This window comes from Hypomesus nipponensis, chromosome 9 (assembly GCF_054491055.1).
Source record: "Hypomesus nipponensis isolate SF chromosome 9, ASM5449105v1, whole genome shotgun sequence".
Classification (NCBI taxonomy): Eukaryota; Metazoa; Chordata; class Actinopteri; order Osmeriformes; family Osmeridae; genus Hypomesus; species Hypomesus nipponensis.
This window is the reverse complement of record NC_140369.1, coordinates 12,088,686-12,112,848: the sequence shown is the minus strand read 5'-3', so window position 1 is coordinate 12,112,848 and position 24,163 is coordinate 12,088,686. Positions and strand designations below refer to the sequence as shown.

Sequence of the window (24,163 nt, the reverse complement as noted above, 5' to 3'; positions counted from 1 at the left end):
GTGCCTCATTAAATGTGGGCCCACTGTCAAGAGAACCTCCTACACACACACACACACACACAACCTGCAGCCTGTCGAATACGTATGCTGCTGCCCTTGAACTGCTGGTGACAGGAACTGGCAGGGAAAGGTCTCACTGGAACTCATAGTATAGTAGCATTGCTCTCATTTACAGCAAACTAAAAGTAGCAAATTCTGTCAACAACATTCATTATTTATGACATTAATGTTGTAGCATTTAGCTGTGAAGATATATGTATACTTTATATATTTTTGAAATGTTCATAATGTTGGCCTACACTGGATATGCCAAATGAACCCTATTCATCCTTCTTGAGAATCTGGAAGAGAAGACACGTCCCAAGTTCATAGACTTAGTAAATGCAAGAAAGTGATCCCATTTTCCAACTCAGTATGTCCTACTATACAACCCTATTTGGTTCTGCAGTATAATTTTAATTGTGGCGTAAATCTGTGGCATGGAGTGCAACAGGACATATTGTACATTGCCTGTCTCTCCATCTGGAAGTTTTGATTCCACTTCCGAGACCCGTTGAGATAGAAGCCAGATGAGGATGATTCAAAGCCCAGCCGGTTGATTCCACTGGAGCGACCGACAGAGCCTAGGGAGCGTGGTGCTCAGACTGTACTCCATCTGGTGTCCTGGAGGACCCACTTCAGAGGGCTGGCGAGGGAGCAGTGTCGCCAGGCCCAGCCCATCTCATTCTCTCTTTCTTGGGTCCAACTGAGGTGCCCATCTGACCCCTCCCTGGCACTGTGCCAGCAACTCTGCTGGGACTGCGGCTGAAAATAACCCACCTATTTATCATGAAAGATGCTAGCTGTGTGTGCTGCCTAGTAGGCACTTTTTTTCAACTTTCATACATTTTCAGATGGATCAATTCCTCATTCATTCCTGGATTTTAATGTATTCACTATTTTACAGTTCTGTCTTGAGAAGCAGTGGACTCCTGTCAGAACTGTTAACTCACTGAAGATACTTACTGAAACTATAAAGCCATATTGTACTTCAACCTGTACTGTCCTCTGTTTGCTGTCTATTATAGACACCTCTAGCTGATAAGATACAGTATATTGTAACTCAAAAGTACTCAGAAGGCCTGGAGGTTGTTACAGTGAAATCACTGGTCACAGTGTCAAGGTCACCTGAGTAGAAGGTCTGCTGGCATTCTTACTAATAAGTACTCTGAGGGAACACCAGTGTACAGCTGTGAGATCATTCCTACCTTTAACAGTGGGGAAGTACAGAAGATGAGTGCAGCCCCTACCAACATTTAGTCATCTAGAAACATCAACTGGATTAAAAATCTCTACAAGGATACATCACAAAGACCAAAACAACGTTGTTTTGTGCCATTAAGAGGTTTTAAGTCTTTTTGTCACAAAGTCCTATTCATGAAGACTGATTAAGTGTCTCGGAATAGCATTAGCTAATTTCCTGTTCCCTTGTGTGTTCTTGTAAACCTGCATCCATTCAATTAGCTCCAACATAATGAGGAGCGTTTTAATGATACTGTTGTAAGAGTCGGGCCTCATCTTTTAGTCTATCATATTTGAAATGGTTTTTCTACAGTATTCTCCATATTATGCGGTGGTGCATATTCCATGCCACTCTATTTTATTATTTCAACATTTCATTGATTGGCTGATATTTAAAGCCTCTGAGTGGGTAGCCAAATCAATGTGCCTAGAAGGAACTCAATCAGAGAGAATGCAGATGGATATCAGGATTGTCTTACTTTTGTCTCCTTAATACTTCATCAAACAGTCTGAGGTTGTCATTGTGATATTAATGCAATAGTTGTCTGTACATCTGTAAAGGGTCACATTTTGGACGTAGATTATAGGCTTTGATTATCGATGCTCTGGTAAAAGTAAGAAATATTTTACAATGTTATGGCGTACTACATAATGTAATAAGATAAGAAATCTGAGAAAGTGAGTGGGTTCTTCATGCCTCATCGTGGCTGGCCTGCCTCATGCTTTATAACCGTGCCAAGGAATTCTACTGCCACAATAAATCAAAATCTCTTGGCCAGTAATTATTACTTCTAGTCTCCTAGAGGTCTGGGGATTTCAAACCTCAACTTATTCTCATTGGGCTTTGGAGTTGTGGTCATTCCATATAATAGACCCCTTCTGAAAGGCAAGTGAGTGGAGAGCAAGACTGTCAGCTTAATTGGTGTGTTTGCTGACCACATCGCTCACTGCTAGCTTGCTGCAAATGAGTTCCAGGGAGCAGCTCAAGGACGAAGGGCTTGACACATTGCTATGTGTACGCAACCAAGATCAGAAAAACATACTGTCTGGGGATAATAACGATGAACACCCTCCTGAAATATCATCAGAGGGGCCAAAATGACTGCAGTTCATATGATAAGGCATAGCTTTTTAAAATCCATCTATCCATCTGTCTATCTATCCATTCATCCATTCATCCATCCTCCATCCATCCTGTACCTTTAAGTATACTGCTGTAACAAAACCCTTTATGTGCACTTTTACATTCCACACCTTGAATTTGAAAACCAGAGTTGAGGTGGCTTCAAACATTTCAACATCAATGAGTGGAACAGTATCTCCACAAGCACCTCTCGTCTATTCTCTTTGTATTTCAGGCCTGACGAAGCCCAGCTAGAAGGAAGTTGCTGAAAACCCCTGGACAGGGAGTACTTTGAACTCCAGAAGAAGCCTTCCACCAGGCCCAGAAGACCACATTGACTGTATTCACAATCTCTAACATGATGAACTTGAACTATGTAAAAAATGCTAGCATTCACACATTACAGTATTTTGAAAAATGTTCATGTATGAATGAGGAAAGACAAAATAGATTAATGTCTTAACAGCGCTTTTTTCTTTGAAAGGGTATACACACGGAATCACATATTTTAAGAATTATATTCTCATGCCTGGCATTAATTCAGAAGCATAACTCACCAGCTGTGGGATGAAGGACTCTTGTCTGAGGTCTCAGATAAGGGTGTTATGTGATTTGTTGTGATGTTCTATAAGGGCACAGAGGAGCCGTGTACAGTAGCTACTACAGTGCCTCTTCACACTTGCTGCTCTGATAATTGCCTTTTGCATTGTAATCAGATTGCACCTGCATCCCATTGGCAAGAGACACTGGCAGTTTTTCAGGGTCCTTCTCGGGACAGGGGAGAGCTGTAAATAGTGTAATATTTCTCTCAGGGGAGCAGTGAAGCATTGTTATATTCTCACGCTCAATCTGGGGGCATCACAACACTATTGCTCACATGTAAAAATGAATACCTGTCCTGGACTCTTCGTTTTACAGTACTTTTATCTTGGGACAGGTTATTCAGTGATACATGTTTTCTCAAGGGAAGGTGTATATTTTTTGCTTTGTAGCACTGCGACCAAGGTTCTGAGGCAGGAGAGTACCAAATGTGGTTGCCCCTTTTATAAAAGCCTCCTATGTCCACAAGTACACAACAGCTACTCTCAACAGCTACTCTCAGTTCCTCCATCTGCTCGTCTGGATACACTCCACTCCCAAAGCAGACGTTCTGTTTGAGCAGAATTCTTATTGTTGTGTCAAGATGCTCTTGAATGACCTGAGCTGAAATTTGTCGGCAGCATAGCCCCTTGTCTTAGCTCATGTCCTTGGCACAACAAAACCTGTTGGTATATGCTCTCTTAAAGCATTTTCAGTATTAGTGAAATGATGGTCTCTGTATTAGATGGAGGTCTTTCTCAACACTGACACCAGCTTTACATCTACATGCCTCACATCTTTGGCATCATGTTCTGTGATGCTCAGTCTGTTCCAAAAGTCCAATGCTACTGTCAACAGTGGCTTCTTTGAATAGGAGACACAGCAGCCAGTACTGTTTGGTGTACAGTATAGTTTCAATGAAAGTGGACCAGCACTTCCAGCACAGCCATCACATCCAGGATTACTAAAAACAACAACCAAAAACAACAAATATAAGTTATTTGAGAAGTTCATACTGTTTGACTGTGGGCATTAGGAAGATAATTAATGTCAGAACAGTGCAGTGGTACAAACAGGCTTTGGGTTCCTCTTAGGTTGACATGGTCACAATGCACCAGCGGGCATCAAAGCCCCTTCCAGGGGTTCAGTGGAGACACATTCCACCAGACTGCACCGCAGAGCCCCTTGACTGGCCCTCTAATGAGGTGGGGGACTGTCAGCAGCCGTCCCCGGCATTCCCCCAGCAAGCCTGGGCCACGCTCCCTACCCGCACCCCTTGCTCCCTCGAGGCCTGCCAGCCGCATCACACTGACTGACTGCACAGATTAATCAAACAAGGCTTTTTGCTGCTTGCTTTTCCTTTTTAAAGACCAGAGGTCCCAACAAGTCCTTCTGACGGCCTCTATAATTGGAAGTCATGTTAGCAAGGATAAAGCGGAACACAGCACACACACTTGGATATTGCCTTCAAAGAGATACAGTTGCACAGTTTGTGTGGTCAGAGATGTTAGCAGATCAAGGGTATGCTGTGTTACCGTACTGCATCAACAGATGTCTTCTACAAGGCTGCAGAAACCTAGTTAAGGACATATCGCATGATTATAATAATTCAGCCCCAATGCAGAAATGACTGCTGTTGTATAGGAATAACATGAAAATGGAACTTGTCCTTGCTTTGACATTTTTCCCCTTGTGTCGCTCGGAATCATTTCAGCCATTTTGGACATTATCCATCCCTCTTGCTAAAGGGGTGTCTGAGTAAAAAGTGAGCAAAGTTTCTTATCTTCCTGTTGATGACCCACATGCCCTAGTGATTGCAGTAAAAGTACTCAATATGGGCAGAAGAGTGCAATGCATGCTGGGTCCTTCCCCACAGAGAAATGGATGCCAAATTGGAGGGCTGCTGGCAGATGGTGCGGGGTGTGAGACCGCACTGGCATTGGTGCATAGCGTGAGATGGTGCTGGTGTGAGTAGCTGTGGGGTAGAGAGTAGAGCAGTTCCTCTTCTTTATACGGATTAGTGTTAGTGCTGAGTGTTTGTGCATGCTGTAGTTTCATATATATGTCTATGACACCAGTTTACTGCATGCTTTAGACAGGGTCAGGCATCAACACCCTCAGGGAAGAATGTTAAATGCAGCATTTTCCCTCTAATAAGAACCCAAACAGTCAGCATACTGTATGGTTTATGCTCTATTTCTCCCCCAGACTGTGCTATATGTCAGATATTTATACTGGGATGAATTACTAAGAAGTCACTGACCAAGGCTATTTAAATAGGATTGCACTAGAAAGTAGGCTCCTGAATGCTATTGCACTGGGATGGTATACAGTACGCTGGGATGATACTGTGGGACTTCATTAATATCAGTACCAGTCCCATAACTCTTTACGATGCACTGTATTTTTTATACATCCTGAAATGCACTTGAACAACTGTATCTTTACTAGGGCAATTAAGGACAAGAACCTTGCTCAAGGGCATGAAACCACTCTCTCCTGGGACTCCAACTTACCAGCGTTAAATCACCAGGCCGTTGCCCCAATGTAATATCCCCTGCTGACTAAGTAAAAAAAAGAGCTTTAATTATACATTCAAGAGAAATTGGTGAGTCCAATAATGGTTAGACCCCAACGGCAAGGAGACTTCAAAGTGAACAGGAGTTGTTGTGTGGACTGGAATTGGTCTTGTAAACAAATCTGCCACTGGTGAAAGACCCAAAAGAATGCTCTTGTCAGTCAGTCAACGGCTGCAGTATTTGATCATTATTTGCTTTTGAAGTCTAATATTATTACCATTTAGTGGTGGTAAATATCTAATGTACCATGGCTTTACAATGAACAGTCTATGTGAAGACAATGATGTGATACAGATGCCATCTGCACCCAATCATTCTTGAGGTTCAGTTGGATAGAATTGGAACAAATTATCATCCATTGCAGGATATACATTATTATTTAATTATAGTACGACTGTACATGAGAAAAGGTTTGCAAGAATGTGAAATTGTGTTTTAGAGGTAAGGAAATACACAAGGGAACACAGTATTGGCAAATGGGTAATTGGATGTTCATATAAAAATGTGGTCACCAAAGAAATTTCATTTCAGGAATAGGTTAAAGCCTGTCCGTCCTCATGCCTTTTAATATTTTAGTAAATCGTGTACTGCTAATATAAATATAGTTGATAAGGTTGGTTTTACAGCTATGTGGTGACACTTACACTTCAGGCATTGCCTTCCTGAAGACACCAAAGCAAAAATGTTGTCACTGTAGAATGAAGTAACATGATGTAGAAACAAATGTGTCCTGAAGAGGACAGTGTTCTCAAAAGCTAAAAACGAAATGTGTTTTGGACTTTTAGTAAGTTGACAGTCACATTTTCTACCAAGGGAGGGCAGCAGAAGCTAATCTTTGGTAAATGAAAGTGTCTGGCACCTGTACAGGAACGGAGTTGAGACTTCCGGAGCTTCTTTCAACATCTTTGGTATTTTCCAATGTTCCAATGTTGTCTTCTTAATCCATTTTGATGTCATAATATTGTTGTTCACTTTTAACTTTATCAGGAAAATATACATAATGCTGTGCACACTTCCTACAGTAGCCTTCATCACATACACGTTTTTTTGGGGGGCAAGATCCACACACAATCATTATCCACAATACAAGAGAAAGGCAAAAGAAGAAAGAGAAGAGCGAAACAAGGAAATTGTGAGCGAATCATAGAGGAGAGAGATAGAGAGAGAGAGAGAGAGAGAGAGAGAGAGAGAGAGAGAGAGAGAGAGAGAGAGAGAGAGAGAGAGAGAGAGAGAGAGAGAGAAAGAAAAGTCCTTCATCACAGTTTCATCAACACACAAAGAGGCGAGACAGAAACTCGATTACTGGGAAATGGAACTGCGTCGTCAGTGTGACAGTGACAGTGTGGGGGCTGTGACTCCCAGATGATACCATCAAAGTCCTCCTTTATTTGTCTTGATGAGGAAGAGATGCAGCATCCTCAGAGACCCCGGGGGCACACTGATGTCATCTGCCTGTCACCCACTAGGACTGGAAATGCTTCTGCTGCTCTCAGTCCCACTGACATGAATTAGGGCTGTTGCTGAATTCATCAGGTCTCACAATGAAACTGGTCAAGGCAGTAATAATAGCCAGAATATATTAGCATCAGTGGGCCTACTCCAGTGACACAATTACATCTGCAAATAGCACTCAAAGTAGGTATTTCTACCTCTTCTTGCTTGAAATGTAGTTTGCTTGGTTTTATCAGTACAGGCTCTCATTATTCTAGGTTGGAAGCGTATTGTTTGCTCTATAATGAAAATGTTGCTGGCTTGGAACACCCCACCCTTATTCTCTGAAGACAAGAGACATGCTTGACATGAAGTAAGCAGCTTCCTTCCAGGAGTATTTTTGGAAGCACATGCAAATCATACACACTAGGGCCACACACAGCATTGATGTGTTTGTGTGTGTACTGTAAGTGTATGTGTGTCTGTGTGCGCATGTGCAAGTGTGTTAGTGGGGGGAAGGGCTGCTAGTGGGTGAGCGGGTGTGGTGTGGGCGTGGATAGAGGATTTCTTTTGAACATTTATATCAGAGTACTTTGTATCGAGGAGACAGATTTATCAGCAGGTCTTTGTGATGGTGCTCTGCCTCCATCTCCTGCACCTACAGAAGGAGTGGAGACCAACACATGTGGTCCATCCAGATTATACTTCATTTGAGATGTACAATGGACCCATTATAGCCTTCTGGACGACGCCCGAATCCACTGCATTCACAGTGGTGACAGGTTGCCAAAGCAAATTGTTAACTGCTGATCGTTTGTTGAAGAACACTATAGAATAAGTAATCCATGTATGCATTTCAGACAAGTGCTTTAACGTATACGTCTGGAGAAAAAAAATACAAATTCAGCTGCGTATCACTGTTTGCTGGACAATGATATGCAGCCAGCTTGTTAATTGACTTCCTGCATTCCACCTATGCAACATCTCCATGGCAACTGCGGCAGACTCCTTTCACACACGCTCCGAAAGAAAATAGTAGTTTAGTAACGCTCATTCATGCTCACATCATTTAGCTTCTAAATAATGTATCCACGCTTACTTTTGAACATAATTTACATCCAGATTTTTTAAGAGCATGGAATTATTGTTGGTTTTAGACACTAATCAAAATCACCATGTATTGTATGTGAAGATATAAACATATAATGATAGGAATGGGTTATGACTACACATGGAGAATTGACAATAATGACATTCATCCACCACACAGAATGGCTGATGGTTAGAGAGTAATAATAGGAGACAGAAACAGAGAGAGTGGGAAAGGAAGGTGGATAAGGGTTGGGAGGGTTTGGGATTCAGTCTGGAGAAAGACACTGGAGTCTAGAGACAGAGACCGAGGTGGGGAGGGGGAGCTCTGGGAGGGACAGGAAGGGTGGATGCTGGGTGTCAGAGTACAGCTCTACCCTGACACTAACATGGCCCTCTCTGTTCTCTGTCACTGTGACATCATCCGGTCCTGGATCACTTCTGCTCCTGTGGGAGGCCCTCAGAATCCCCCTCAGTCACCAACACACTGACCCCACAGATCATGTGTCTGCATCAGGGCTGGGGAAACCGAAGATAGCTTGTCTGCTTGGAAAACACTGAAAACAAGCTGCTGTAATTGTACAAGAACATGCTGCTTGAGACCACCATTGCAAAACAAACCTGATTGGTTTTTGGACTGCCGAACTTATTGTTACACAACCCTACTAATCTGTTCTACTTGGAATTCCACCAGTGGTTTACTTGTCTCTACTACTAAAACTCAAATGTCATAAATGTTACTCATACTGTTGTATTGTGACACAGGATCACATGCAATGCCAGCCAATTACTGAGATAATTTCGACACCAATCAAAAATGTCACCTGTTATTTTATAAATGTCATGGTCTGAGTGACTCTCTGCATGATTTTAGTGCATTTCTCTTGTGAGGTAAATATTATTGCTAGATTTGCTTTGAGAATAACAAATGTGCTCTACTGCTGGCCAAATGTGTGAAAGCTTTGCTCTCATATGTAGGAGGCCTATTTGTTTTTCAGATAAAAGTTTTCTATTAGGTAAGATGCGGCATGACTACTGGAAAACAACGTTTCTGTGCAATGTCAGAGCCAGGCCAGAATATGTTTTTCTGACCGGGCCCGTAAGAATGATACGACTATGATGAGGGGCTGAATGTGCTTCCATCACTACATGCACACTTAATAGATAGCTAACAACATTGAGTTCTGACTCAATGTTGAGAAACGGTGTGTCATAAGCCCTATAATGAAGGCAAGTCTGTGATTCAGACTCAGAGCAGGAGCTAGTTGTCTCTGCTTGCAAGCATAATAAAGACCTATGTTGTGATGCAAACATTCTTTTGATATCCTCTACCTTTGTCTGAATTCAATAGGTGTGGAGATAAACTCCATCGAACTCTGGACTGGAGTCATACTTTAATAATCTTGTGTAGCTCAATGATTTTATTTTTGAATATCCAACATGTCAGACAATCTGGCCCAAAGCTCAACCTGCTTAGTAAAAAAAACACAATAGGACATCATCTTGGGTATGTCTGTTTTACAGTATCCCTACAGTAGCATGGTGAGGAATAGGTGAAAACGTTACGTTGATCTGCTTAAGTCAAGGGCCAAGCATGAAGAGAGACAATATAAAGGATTATTTCTATTGATTCCCCTTTTTACTTTTTAATTGGCCCCAGGGCTTATGCTTTTGATTAGATTGGATCCTGACTATAAGAGTATTGATTTAGGTAGACTCCTCTAAATCCAGTCTCCTGCTTATTACTGATCTCTGCTTGCATCCCCTGTGGGCTCTGTTTGCCCTGTTATCAAACATGTGCTCTGCTCCTCAAGACTCCCCAAACCATTTGATTGAAAGTGACAAAATAACACCCCTGCTGTCCCGCGGGCCCAATTCTATTACCCTCTTATACAAATCTCCTGGGAGTCAACAACGCAAGGCATTCTGGGATTGAGCCTCCCGTCTGGTATATGCCTGTCTTTGCTCTTTAAACCTCATCTTGGGAATAAAGCAGGACATTACAGGAGGAGCACATAGCAGCCAGAGGGCTGTGAAGAGTATGAAGAGTGAGGGTGAACCCTCTCTAGTGATGAAGCTGTTGAATGACATCCTCCTACAAGACTAAGCCTTTCATATCAAAATGTTGGTTTCTTGGAAGAGCCATTCACACAATAATGAGCTCCAATGTACAACATCACTCAACCTGATTACTGTGTGTGCTAGTGACGTCTTGGCTGTATTCAAACAGATCAGATATGACCATGCCTACCAACCAATCTGGCTGAGCATGAGGGGAAAGGCAATTATTTGCATGATCACACAGTCATTGTGTTGCATCCATCCATTGAGAAATTTAATTATAGTATGGTAAATTCTCTCAGCACAGAAAGAGGGAGGACTGTCTGCTGTCCACTTTGATGCAGGCCTCCAGCTCTCTCACTAAAAATGTCACACACAGCACATTCCATCCAGTTTAGCAGCGTGTGGCCACAGCTGTAATAGCCTTGCTACTGATACGTGATGACAACCTGTAACAAGAAGACGGTCACCTCAGCTCAAGGTGTTAAGAGAGATAACCGTTTTATGTTCTCAATGGGGCATCCACTGCTATCGAGCCCAAAGTCTAAGGACAAGGCATCGGCTGTAAGAACAGACAGCGTTTACAGGGGCACACGGAGTGTCCTAAAATGAATCAAAACCAACCCCACACGTTCATCGTTGTGATCACGCTAGGCAACTCCCTGCCAGAACATTTCTCAACGGTGCATAATGAACACACTGATAAATGCAGATTATTAGATAAATAAAGACAGGAAATGGAGACATAATATTGCTCCCGTTGTAACATAGCTGGCAGTCTCCTGACATACTTTTTCTTTATCGCCTTCCAGTTTAATTTCCTCGTACTTAGATTGCCATGGAAACCCTAAATAAGCTTTCATACTACGTGCTCCCTCCTGCCCCTCACCCAGCCACCAGCAAATCTTCCAGCCTTTACTGTGAGAGAAGATGCGGCTGATTCGACTCATTAGGAGTAAATGGATCCTCGAAGGCGTGTGATGGAGCTGCAGTGCCAGTGATGCCGGCTTGTTCTCTTGGGACCACGCCTACGCATGGTGCTGTCTGCCAGAGTAAAGCGCCCTCTTGCAGCCTGCTCCTGATATTAATTACAAATGGAAGACAAGGTACCAGAGGGCCTCCAGCTCATCCCGATCTGATTCTGGGTGCATGGGGAGGGATGGTGGCTGGGGGGGTGGGGGTTTTCATTTGAACACTGAGTAGCTACAGATGGTAGACCCATTCTGATGCAGGCACATGCACACATTATCCTACAGGGGTAATCGAAGTAGAATGTAAGGTGCTAATGTCTGACTTTATCCACATTTTATGAATGCACCTTGTGTTTGGTTTCCATTAGCGTGTGTGTATGTGTGCATGTGATATGCGTGTGCTTGTTTTTGTGAATGAGTACTGCACGTGTGTTTGTGTGAGTGTATGATAATCAGTGTTTGTGTACACACTTGGGTGACATTCTGCTAATGTTCTCTGTTAAAGAAAGATTTAATTATATGGAGGCAAACAAACTGAAAATGATTACATTCAGATAATTGGTTTTAAAGACAGTCGTTTTCAGTTGTTCTCATGCATTCAAACCCTTTTTGTTTAGTAGTTTCATGAATTGTATATTTGAACAACTGTCACAATTTGGTGGATCCTTATTATTTGATAAAGTAGCATTGCCCTACCACACTTGTGATGCTATTGTTTTGACACTTACCATTTTTGCGAGAACTCCCATAGCACCCTTTCTTTTTGCCTGATTCATCAGAGAGCTTCTGTTTCTCCCTCCAACATCAAACGTGTTTGAGTGAGAGATTAGGGAAACCCTCTGAGAAGGGTTACTGAACCAGACCAATGGACCTCTGTTCCATAAGAGTGCTTACCACTCCTTCCAAAGTGATAAATGGCAGGTAGCAACAATGTAATTACCATGCAAACCCAAAGCATTTGACATTACAACATAGCAAAAGCAATGTTGTAGTAACAGAGTTTTGCATTGGGGCACACATTTGCATTGCATGACGGGTTTTCTTTGAATGAGGTGTGTGGTTTATTCAATTAAATTGTCTACCCTTCGAAGTGAAGTCATGCTCTGTTTAAATTAGTTACATAAAAGCAAACACAAGTATTTACTATATCCAGTGTAGCTGTGAAATTTATGTAAAATCTTCCCAAAATTAAATACAATCTGGATAAGAATAACACCATGGAATTCTTCTGGCACCCCAATCTGTCTTGATTTTTGATGAAAGCTCTGGGCTGACTGGTATAGGAGCAGCAGGCAGAAAACAGCCTGCATATTTACTTCCAGCTCATTTATTCTCATTATGCAGCCTTTTGGACGTCAATGAGGGGTTTTCCATCCCACTGAGATACCCTCTGAGTAAGAGAGAGAGCGAGAGAGACACACACGCAAGAAGGAAACACTGCTATAGGGGGTGTACATTGATTAATTCTTGCTCTGCTTGTGAACTTTGACACCTTTGACAGAGGTTCCGACTGTTTGCAAACCCCACTCTGACAGTACCAGCTCATTCTTTTCCTTTTGCTCAGTATCCATAGGAAATATCTACTTCTGTCTAACAACGAGGCCTTGCTGAGCTCTGGAAGTTTGGCAAGTTACAGATCAGGTGCAGAATATTATATTACTATATCTCAAATCTTAACAGCTTCTTATCTCACAAATTAGGTTGCCGTGAACAGGATCTGGAGTAACAGGAACCGTGTTCTTCCGTTGGTAGGATGTACCAAGCAACGTTAGGATGTCCTTCATATGCTTTCAGATATTGTGTCAGACACGTGATCTTGGACAAACAAATCAAATTACATTTGATGGAGCACTCTTGGTAAGGTAGAGTGTCTCATAATAGATCAGATTACTCTAACTGCTTGGTAAAGGGCATCTTGTGATCGCAGTTAAATCAGATTAATACCTTAAATCAGATTACTTTTGACTTTACACAGAATCATTTCCTCCTTCACACATGGAGGTTCCCTTCGAAGTGTCACTCAAATATACAGATTAGGGGAATCCAAAGGCATAGAATAAATCAAATCTGATTGAAGTTGAACAGACTTTGTGACACAAGGGATTTTATGTTATATATTTCCCCCTATATTTCCCCCTTTATTTGAAACAAACATTGCCATTCTGTTTTCTATTTAGAGTTCCACATGTAGAACTGCAGTTGACAGGTGTCTTCATTAGGAAATGTATGCCCATTTATATGGTTTAAGGTTGAGGGCTAATTTGATTTCTTGTTGACCTTCCCCAACCTGCACACTGATCCGGAGGCGTAGTCTGCTTTAATGATGTTGCTGTCTAAGGTGCTGAAATAGCCTTTTTATTTTTGTATTGTAGACTGCTCCCGCAAAGAAGGTAATGATATGCCAACTTTGACCGTTTGATTTATATTGCGCGATTTAATCCCAGCTGTTGACGTACAAATAAATCCATATGTAAAGTTTTTTGTTGGTCCACAACGCCTATTTAAGATTATTAAGCATTAATAATATGGCTGTAAAATCACTGTTCTGGACTTGTTTGAATCACTAATGCAAAATATGGTGTATTATCACTAATTGCAAAGCGTCCAACTGGCGGAGTTTGTCGGCACCCCCTCCCCCTTCTAGAACCTACACGTTCTGTGAGCGGAATAATGTTCCTGTCATTGAGGGTGTTTTAACCCAGTCACAACGTTGAGAAGTTGTGCAGGGTTTTTCTTCGTTGCCATGGATTTCTAAAACCTATTGACTGCGTTAGGGTCCTTTCTCTAAACGTCTTTGTAGAGGAAACCCCATTACTTTTTTACAGGCGGGAACGATAGCATCCAAAGGGGAGGCATATTGTCGTGTCATTTGGTCCGACCAATTGCGCACGTTTTGATTCAGAAGCTCTCGCGCATCTTACATTTAACTTCTGTTGAACTGCTCCAACGATGAACAGCCTTTAGGTGAGTGTATTTTTATGGCATTTCAGGTTCATGCAATTAATGAACACGATTGACGTTATTTTCGTCCGTGTTTGTCCATTGATGTTGATTTTGTGATACTTGCTCCAAGTTGGCTAGCATCAGTAGTCTTCTTTGGTTTTGATTGGTGGCTTCATTGAGAAACCTGTAAATGACTGAAACAAACCGAATTTAAATAATCCATTCTTTGGCTAATACATTGCTGTTTATGTCGCGTTCGTCTTCAGGTTATTGTTGGAGCCAATAAAAATTGTGTTAATCTAACTGGTTTAATCACTTAGATAAATGTTATACTAATTGCATACATGTATAATGTTGCATAGCAACACTTCATGCTGCTCATTCAAAACCGACTGATGGATTTTCACACTATCTGAGAATTGCAGAGATGACTTTCTCAGCCCACATTATTTAATGATAACTACAAGACATTACGACAGAATGCATTCATGTTGATGTGAGAAAGTTGAACCCTTCAGTTATATGGGCCTTCTGTCTATGTTTTTGGCATTTGTAATGTTGTGGGACACTTAATGTCATGCTTTTTCCATTGAAAATGAACATCTCCAGGCCAATGTTTCCAATAGTTTCTGTCTGGATTAACATGTTTAACATAATTCAGAAAAATATCTATTTGGGCTTGATTTGTGCTAGAAACTTATACTTTTGCAACTGCTTAACATAAACACAATTATCATGGAAAATTACTTACAACGTAAATTACATTAAGTAGTTATTTGGGTAATATGACAAATGTACCTTTATTTCTATCTCATGCATTGATCTGGATGATAATGCAATTTTTCTTCATTGAGAGTGGCATGATGAGAGTATGATGACTGATTTCACTGTAAAGAATGTGATTAAAATCACATTTGAAAGAACAGATTGCTGTTTTGGTATCTCAGAGCATTTACACAAAGCAATTGATTTGGAGATAGGAACCTCGGTAATTATCTGTGTGGTTTTTGTGATTCTAAATATACCAACGTACTATATCTAATAAATTACATACGGCTTTCTTTAGTTATTCTCTCAGTGTGAATAAATAGATTACTATTACAAATTCTAAGCAGTGAATATATCAAACTGAGAATTTCTCCCATTTAGAGAGAGTTAGTCCCCCCACCCCTGGCCCCTCCCCTTCTTGTTTTGGTATTTCACCACAGAGGACATCTTTGGCGTGTTTGATCTGTTTGTGGCGTCTCACAGGAACATGTAACGAGTCTCACACTTAGTTTCCTTTGTTTAGATACTTTTTGGTTTCCGGTTAATTTGCCCCACATTTCCTTCCAGTACACAGTACCTGACCACCCAGTATGGGACATCAATTAGAGGCACCTTGTGAAGGTCAAACATCTATTTCTGGACATATCTCAAGTAAAGTCCCCAGGCATAAGAAATGCAGTTCATTTTTTATCCAGAGATTATTGCACATCCAATATGGTTTATTTTGAACTCAGTGGCATAGTTTTAACACCTACTAGGATGTAGATCTATGTAATACTGTACCACACAGAGTTATCATACCAAACCAGGTAGGCTGTGGCCATCTCATTCACATTCTTAGTTAAATCTAGTCTTTTATGGCACTTGTCACCGTGAGTCGTCCCAATCCTCTCTGTATTCAGGGCACTAGTGCTTTGTGCCCAGAAGTAGGTCGAATACTTCTCACCAAACAACTTGAATGAGATCCAGAAAGGAAACAAGCAAGGGTCCAGCATCTCTTTGCATGAACTTCTCACCACTAAACATGCAGCTACAACCTGAATGATTCCATGGAGATTTTACTTATTTCTCCTTTTTGATGGTTTACATAACAATATGCCAGATATAAAGTGAAATTTACATCCAGGCAGAAGATAGTAGTATGGCTTCTATAAAATGGTCAAGCTCTGGATATAGACGGACTTCAGTGATGCCAAAAAGTACTGTGTTCATCAGCTGTACCTCTTTAGACCCAAATAACTCTCCACCAAGCCCAACTTCTGCACTGTTTATCTCACATAAACACCCAGATTCAGTCAGTCATACAAACTCACACTAAGAACACCTGCGCCAGAACCTTTACAGCATCCATTTCTCATTTCCCATTCTGAACAAGCAATGCCTTCTGAGGCAGAATGGTTTTAAAAACTGCAGAGAAACACATTAAATGACTGTGCGTGCATTTAGTTGTAAATGATGTAAGACCACAATAGTAAAATAAAATTACACTGCATTCGGGAAATCATTATGATACAGTATGGTGTGTACAAGCTTGACAACAAATTAGTATACAACCACAGTATATAGGGGACTACGGTGAGATATATTAGAGAGAGAGAAATAAAGAGGAAACGCAAGATAGAGAGCACCATCAAGGATACAGATTACACAGATCATTGTTGGAGATTAAATATGAGTATTGAATAAAAGAACTGGGATGAATTGCTGCATAGATCTAATTGGCCATTTATGATGTCTTATCCCCCTCATCTATTTTATAAAACACCGGTGATACATAGCAGATATTAATCCTGAGGACCCTCTCATGGCTGGGTCCAAACTGCGTGCTGTGAACTGGGATCAGTTAAAGATAGACACAGGGGTGCTAACTCTTTCTTATGCACATGCCATACAGTACCGATTCAAGACTGTCTGCATCATACTGCAGACAAGCAGGTGTGCAGCCTAGCAAGTACCCAGGCCTAATTGAACTTCAACTCAGGCTCCAGTGGTACAAGCAATTACAGTGACGACTTCAGCTCCCCTTGCTGCAGGCAGTGTTCAGAATGTTGCAGCACTACCCGAGCCCTCCTCTTTCATGTTTGCTGTGGGTGACAGGATGCAGGCGCAACCTAGACTGTATGTTCTGAAAATGTGTTTGGTGTCATGAAATATTAATATATCTACAGTAAAATCTTGCTGGTGTTCTGGCAATGTGCGTCTGCCTTTTTATGATACCTGAGACTGAGAGGAGAGATAGCAGAGGGAATTATCTGGTCTGCTCAGCCTTGGGGGGAGGTGCTAAAGATGTAATGATATGAGCTCCTGATCATCGGGAATTCACCAACGCTATTGTATTAGCAGGGCCACTGGGTGAACATGATCAATGACTGTACGGACAATTAATCTGAAGTTAATACTGAAGGACAAACCTGCAATGAGGTCAATGTTATCACACATGTTCAGGGGTTCCTTTACCCTAGAGCATTCCTATGGTATGGAGCTTGGAGGCTATTTTCTCTCCCCTGTTCTCTCTCTCTCTCTCTCTCTCTCTCTCTCTCTCTCTCTCTCTCTCTCTCTCTCTCTCTTCCTGTCTCTCTCTTCCTGTCTCTCTGTCTCTCTCTCCCTCCCTCCCTGTCTTGCTTCTCTGTGTTGCTTCTCTTTCTCCCGCTAGTTGGCAAGGTCTCGTATACACTTACGTGCTTAAGGCAGTGGCTTGGGCTATAATTTTGTTTTTCTCTCTGTTACTCTTACTACAGGATACACCATTGCAAAAAGTGAACTGCTGTTTGTCAGAGCACTACTCGTATTCCCAACCAGATTGTTTTTGCTTGTGGCTACAGGTCATCAGCTTGTCACCTTTGCAGTTGTCATGTGTCATTGGACAGTTTGTAAATGTCCATGCAGAGACGTTTCTATTGTATCTACCTGTGGCGAGGCAAGTTTATTTGTGTGTGTGGAACTCTTCTATGTGGCTTACTCATTGCCTTATGCAATTTGTATATTATGCTTGCTGTAAAATAAATCATGTTTAATTTGATTTGATTAAATAAATACCTGTACCACAGTTGTACTATATCATACACTTATATTCTTTATGAAATAGACAGATCAAATCAACCCTATCCGGTTTACATCCAGAGATAGTATGAAATTATTGAAGTCTTTTGAATTAGCAAAAAACAACAACATTGTTGGACTGTAAAAGGCTGAGGCACTCAAGCTGCTGCATGCCTGTTTACATGTAAAGCCTTTGTTTACATGATGTGTTGTGAATATCCACAAGATAATCTAATACATATGTTAAACAACCTTTAATGAAAGGCAAATGTAACCATAATTTTCTTAATAATGCTACAAGACGTGACGGTTTTAGTGCAGAGAGAGCCAGACACTATGTGCATGCATGAAAATCAGTGGAAAAGGCCGTCTTCAATTGCAGTACAAATATATTGCGAGACTGCAAATATTTCAATTGCTGTCTCTGTTCAGGATTAGTCATGAATATATCAGGCACACTGAACAAAGAGCAAAGACATAAAAATGACAAATGTTGTGAATGAAAAAGGACATCCCAATGTCTTTGGCTCTTTGTCCTTGTTGAGAGTATTGTGTTGGGGTAGCATGGGCAAGCTTGCAGTGAGACCCTGGGGACATGGAGTTGAAGGGCAGAAAGGATGAAGGAGAACACGTGGGCTGAATGATTGGACAGGAAGTGGACAGGATATGAGAAATTGGGTTGTGATACAGTATGGTGAAATGATAAGAATTGTTTGAATTTTAACCGTCAGCCTGCGTGTATATAATGTGTGTATAGTATGTATGTCATAAATGGTCGTACGATTAGAATGCAGTAAGAGCGCTGTAATGAGATCCAAATGTGTCCCACTAGTCTGTATGGAAATGTTTTTTTCACTGTATAAGTAAACATAATGGCACAGCTGAACTAAACAGGGGTCAACAACATACATTCAAAAGAGTGTAAACTAGCATAAACACCTGGTGTTCCAATGCTACCACCAAACTCTCTCCCTCTGTTCGCCATTTGGCAGCTCACCATGACAAAATGTTGCTCCTATTGTTTGGAATGAGATATACCCCTAATAAAGCCCCAGCCGAGCCTGTAGATGTCAGAGTGTAAAATGTGCAGCTATGATGGAGTCTGCTGTGAATGAAGGGTCGCCTCCCCCAGAGGCTTCCTCAGGGACCTCATTACCCACCACAGGGCCCGCTGGGTGGGTGCTCTCAGCACACGTCTGAAACTCAGGAGCTGGTGGAGCTCCGTGGAGGAGCTTTGGGTGTGTTCGTGCCAGCTACTGAGTGCTCAGCATAGTAAGAGCCTGTTTACCGCCCTGCCACGCCTAGAGTCAAACACCACTATCCCCAAATGGAGGATCAACGCACAGACCAACCATGATTAGAATAATGAAACAAGGCGGCGTGCTGAGTGGTGGGGTTGCCAAGAGTACTTGCACACGAGGAGGAGCTATCAATAGCATAATCCTATTTAGGTTTTACGGTGTAACAATCACAGAGGACTGTTTATCCTTTGCTGTTGTAACATTTGTTTAATGTAACTGTAGAACAAAACAAATGAGTTAATCCCTTTATGTCAAAAGGAATGACTGATTTCAGGGATTCTCAATTAACATCGCTGATTTACGAGCTGGTAAAAAAACTGTCTCGCAATTAGTAAAATATTTCAGTACAATAGCCATTAGTCAGCCTACAAATTGAAATAGTCTGGCCTAGAACCTTCTCTTGAACAGATGTCAGAATGTTTGATAGGAGTTTGAAAGTCTTTGTGCCTGTCCTTGGCATTCTTGGGGGTCTGTACAGACAGCCAAAAGCTCAGCGATAGTCTATTTCTTAATGTTCTCGCCCCTAGACAGAGCAAATGTTGAGTCAAATCCTTGCCAAGATTGTTAATACACAGAGTAATTAATCAGCTTGGGGGGATCTTCCCTGCCCATGTCTATTCATCTGACCCAATGAAGACCAGGAAGAGTCATGTAGACCTTCTGACCCCATTTTCATAAACACCAAAGCCCTTTGTTTATATCTAGTGAATGTTAGTAATGGGAAAGTACGATACCTTGCACAAGTTAAAAGGTTCACCCCCCAAAAAATACAAGGAAGTATCATGTGTGAGGTTAGGGTTTATTGGAGCTAAGGTATTGTGTGTTTACTGCTTTTTCAATTACAAATTTACACACAACAAAGCATGAAGAAGCTAATTAGTGCAGTGTAGATTGCTATTAATACCTGTTTGACTCACAAAAGATACAGTAGTCCTAGAGATACAGAATTCACCTCAGATATGGGTTGTAATTTAATATGTAAAACAGATATAACCAATATGTTTTTTAGAAGAAATACTGAATATGTGCCTCTGAAATGGGAAGGGTTGAGAACATGGAATGTCATGAAGATTATAGAATACATAAAAATGCTAAAGCTGAAGAACAAACTATGAATTTGTATGAATGAAACTGAAAGTTTCAATTAGATTTGTACTATTGTCTCAAAACAGAACAATTTTTAATATCACAATAATGGAGAGAATTTCCCCGTCATATCACCCATCCACTCTGGTCTTTAATGTAGGCCGGCTACAAGATTTAGGCATTGGCTTCGAAAAACAAAAGATGATCAATAAAGGTGATCAAATAAAGAAACCAGCTTTGAGATGTAGGCCAATAGGCCAGGACATGCTCCCACCAGTCTTTAGTGGGAAGACTGCCTGATTGGATGGACAATCTGTGCACTGTGTATTTCCATTGACCCTGCCAGTCGCCTGTGGTGTCTCTCAGAGCCAAGACAGTGTGTCATTTTCCGGTGAAAGCAGCCGGGGATGCCTTCTGTTGCATGACTCACCTCAAACACCACAGCTAATTGGGATACTGCAGCACTGCAGATATTGGGTGTCTGTCTCAGATGACAGTCTTCTCCCTGTACTTGATTATTTACAGCACTCATTTGTTTCAGATGCCAGACAGCGTGTTTCAAATGTGTTTGAATGGAAACGTTTGCTGAGAAAGAGCTAAACAAAGTGTGTTGTGTATAGTACTGGATAATAGTCTCCAGTACACTACTTTGAATACACTACATGGTCAGTCTCCCAGATCTTTTGTTTTCAAGTGATTTTAGATCAAACTTCATGTAATACACATTGTGCCTCCCCAATAATAATCTCAACACTCAGTTTGAGTTAGTCACATAATACATATTAGTCACATAATAGCCTTTCTTGTCTGTCTTCTCTTCATGCATTAAAGTTGAAACATTGACAACATGTTTTATGGATTAACTTCCCATCACTTGTCACATGACAACAATAATTGCACCTCTTTGGAATTGTCTGAGCATTTTGGACAAAGGAAACAATGCAGGTGCTTTCTTTCTCTGTTAGAGGACTCCTGTCTGTTGATGTCAATATAATTGGGATGGGGGGGATGGGGGGGCATGATGTTCATCACATGACAGGCTTGACAGAAGACGGAACCTCAAAAGTACGATTGACAATCTGGACCTTGGGACTGACAACCCCCATATGCACTTTACTTCTGCATTTTACTTCTTGTCGGCTCAAACTAATTATCTGAGTCTTCAGTCTGTCTTGCTTGGAAAGTATTTTATACCTTAGAAAATCCACCTGCTATAGGCTACAGCTGAGCTACACGTTTCATTGGCAACTGGTGACTCTAGGGATATGAGATAAAACAGTGTGCAAGGTGCCTCTGGCACTGGAATGAGGCCCTTCACAAATCTGTCCACAAGTGCTTCTTTTAGATGTCCCCAAGGGCTACTGCTTCTTCCTGCTGAACACACTTTTTATGACTGCAAATCTGCACCCCTGGTTTACCTCACCTGATGTTTAAGTGTTTAGACTGTGTCTGTAACAACTCCCCTGCTTCCCTGCAGCAGCAGGAGGCGTGTGTTCACCGTGCCCTTGTTTCCTGTCCAGGTCACCAGGCCGTGGCCCAGCCAGAGAGAGTGTGGGGTCGCTGGCAGGTCCCCTCCTGCTGCTCCGTATCTAATGTCATTACGGACCCACAGGGCCTCCTTCAGTATCTCCTTATGTATGCCTCTGAGACAGAGAAAACAATCACCACTCTCTACCCCGTTACCCTCTACCACCTGTGGCGTGAGTGGGGTCTTGGGTCCAGGATTTAAGTGTGCCAGCACACCCATTAACCCTCCACATTATCCTACCTCTTCATGCCAGTGTAGGAAGGGAACTCGAGCAAACTCTTCCCCATTCATTAGGGAATAGTCTACATTCCTTAGAGTGAACATGGACATGGTTTGCTGGCCGGCAGAAAGCTTTCATTCCGATTGTGCTTCTAAACAGTGACTACACTGTTTCCCTCCATACATCACCCTAAGGGTCCAACCCCCTTTTTGACCAAATTTACCCCTCCTTGGCAATGGTCTCCACCATTCAAAACATGAAGTAAACAACCTTTCTTTCCAACCTCACAAGCCCCACATGACCTTATTAGACAATCACTTCCGGAGTTGAATTTTTAACCACTGTTAGGACAGAAGTGTTCAATTACAAAATTAGCCTTTTCTGGCAGACTGAACTACATACTGGGCAACCGCCTATAAGCAGTACTCAGAAGATAAATCCAACAAATTCCTCGGACAGTGATAATAGTATCACAGAATTGTCAGTGGAGTCACGTCTACCTGTCCCTGGGCTGTGAAGTGCGACTGGTACCCAGCAAGCCCAGCACTAGCAGCACGCACTAGCGGGGGATGGGGATCCCATTATTTTGGTCAGCCAGGAAGATCCATCAGTGCTCAGACAGGCACCAAGGGGGATTTGTTTTCCCCCACAAGAGCGGCAAATAATATCAAAATGGTTTTCCTCCACAGAGCGCCTGATAGGTACCACTTCCTGCTGAGGGAGTAAGACAGATCTGAAAGATGCCATGCCTCTCTGTCACTTTCACTAGATTTGAGTGAGGGTGAAGACAGAGGTTGGCTATTCCAGTTTGTAGCTTTGATTTCTTCCATTTGTGGTATTCAGATTGCAGACATATCAATTGGCGGCCTGTAAATTAGTCTATCTGACCATTTTCAATTTGGCCATATATGTAAATGTGTCTGTTTGATAAATGCTGAATTATTTCCTTTTGCTTACATTGTGACATGCAGATTTCACATCAAAAGGATTCCTATTGTCATAGTATTATCTGTTTATACCTACTGTATGCATATACATATATATATATATATATATAATATATATACATACATATATATATTATGAACAGCAAGCTGTTTTCAGACATAATTTTGCTGCATAATATTAAAACACAATCCACACTAAAGTAAAAAAAAAAAAAAAACCTAGGTCACTGCTCAGCTTCAGTGCTTGGCTGCACCAGAGTGATGATATTGTGGACCGAGTGTGTCCTTCCTGTTGGCCCTGGGAATGAGGAGAGACAGGCTCATCAGCAGCAGAGAGCCCGGGGGGTGGGGGGGGGGGGGGTGGGAACCCCCTGTCAGCCTGGAGACCGCTGAAGCTTCTAGAACCCTGGAGCCCCTGTGCCTAGATCGCCCAGCGCAGCAAGTCTTCAGCCATCATCATTAGAAGTGGGCGGCCGTGGATGCTAATGGTCGTCCCTGTTCTGCCACCTCGGCATATTCGCAGGCCTCTTCTGAGACCAGTGTGAACACGTGAGTCTATGGCAGCTAGATGAATCCACCACCCTTCTCTGCCCTTTTTAGAGCATGTGTTCAGTGTGAGTGCATCAGAGATAACCATTACAACCAACCCAAATCTTCAAAAGAAACTAATTGGGCCTTTTGTCATCATTTATCTTCATTTAAGGTCTGGAAACAATGGCGTTGTTTACTGGTTTCAATATTGAGAAGGGGTGGGGGGCACACAGTGGAGGCAGTGTTTGGCTTGGGGGATGGGGATCTGCTAAGCTAATGGAGGCACTTTCCCTAGACTCCTAATTACAGTACAAGGTTTCAGATACCCACTAGCATCTTTTGATATTGCTGATATTTCAGAGTAGAATGAAAGCAATGTTACTGTACCAAAACAGTCTTCATAGTTCACTTGAATGCAGGTACATCACAATCATTAATCATGATACTGTTGAATGCAATGTTTGAAGTCAATATGTGGTCATGACTTGGACCATTCATCAATTCAGTCATAAGGTGGTAAATGTCCATAGTCTTTTTTCCAATTACTAGCTACTTTATAGGCAGTCATAACCTGTAGAGTAAGTGGGCACTGTCAACTCTGCGGTAGTGCAATAGATTTTTTGTCGTCCAAATTCTGTTTGCTGAACAGCCTGCAGTCATTGTATTTCCCTTTTAAAGCACGCTTA

General features: G+C 41.8%; 1 protein-coding gene across 1 annotated transcript in view; it reads left to right on the top strand.

Moving 5' to 3' along the window:
• The first annotated feature begins 13,908 nt into the window (after positions 1-13,908).
• Positions 13,909-24,163, top strand: part of chl1b (cell adhesion molecule L1-like b) — a 46,217-nt gene continuing 35,962 nt past the window's right edge. The window contains exon 1 of the mRNA XM_084705280.1: positions 13,909-14,078. The gene's annotated coding sequence lies outside the window, so the exon portion shown is untranslated. The remainder of the gene's footprint in view (positions 14,079-24,163) is intronic.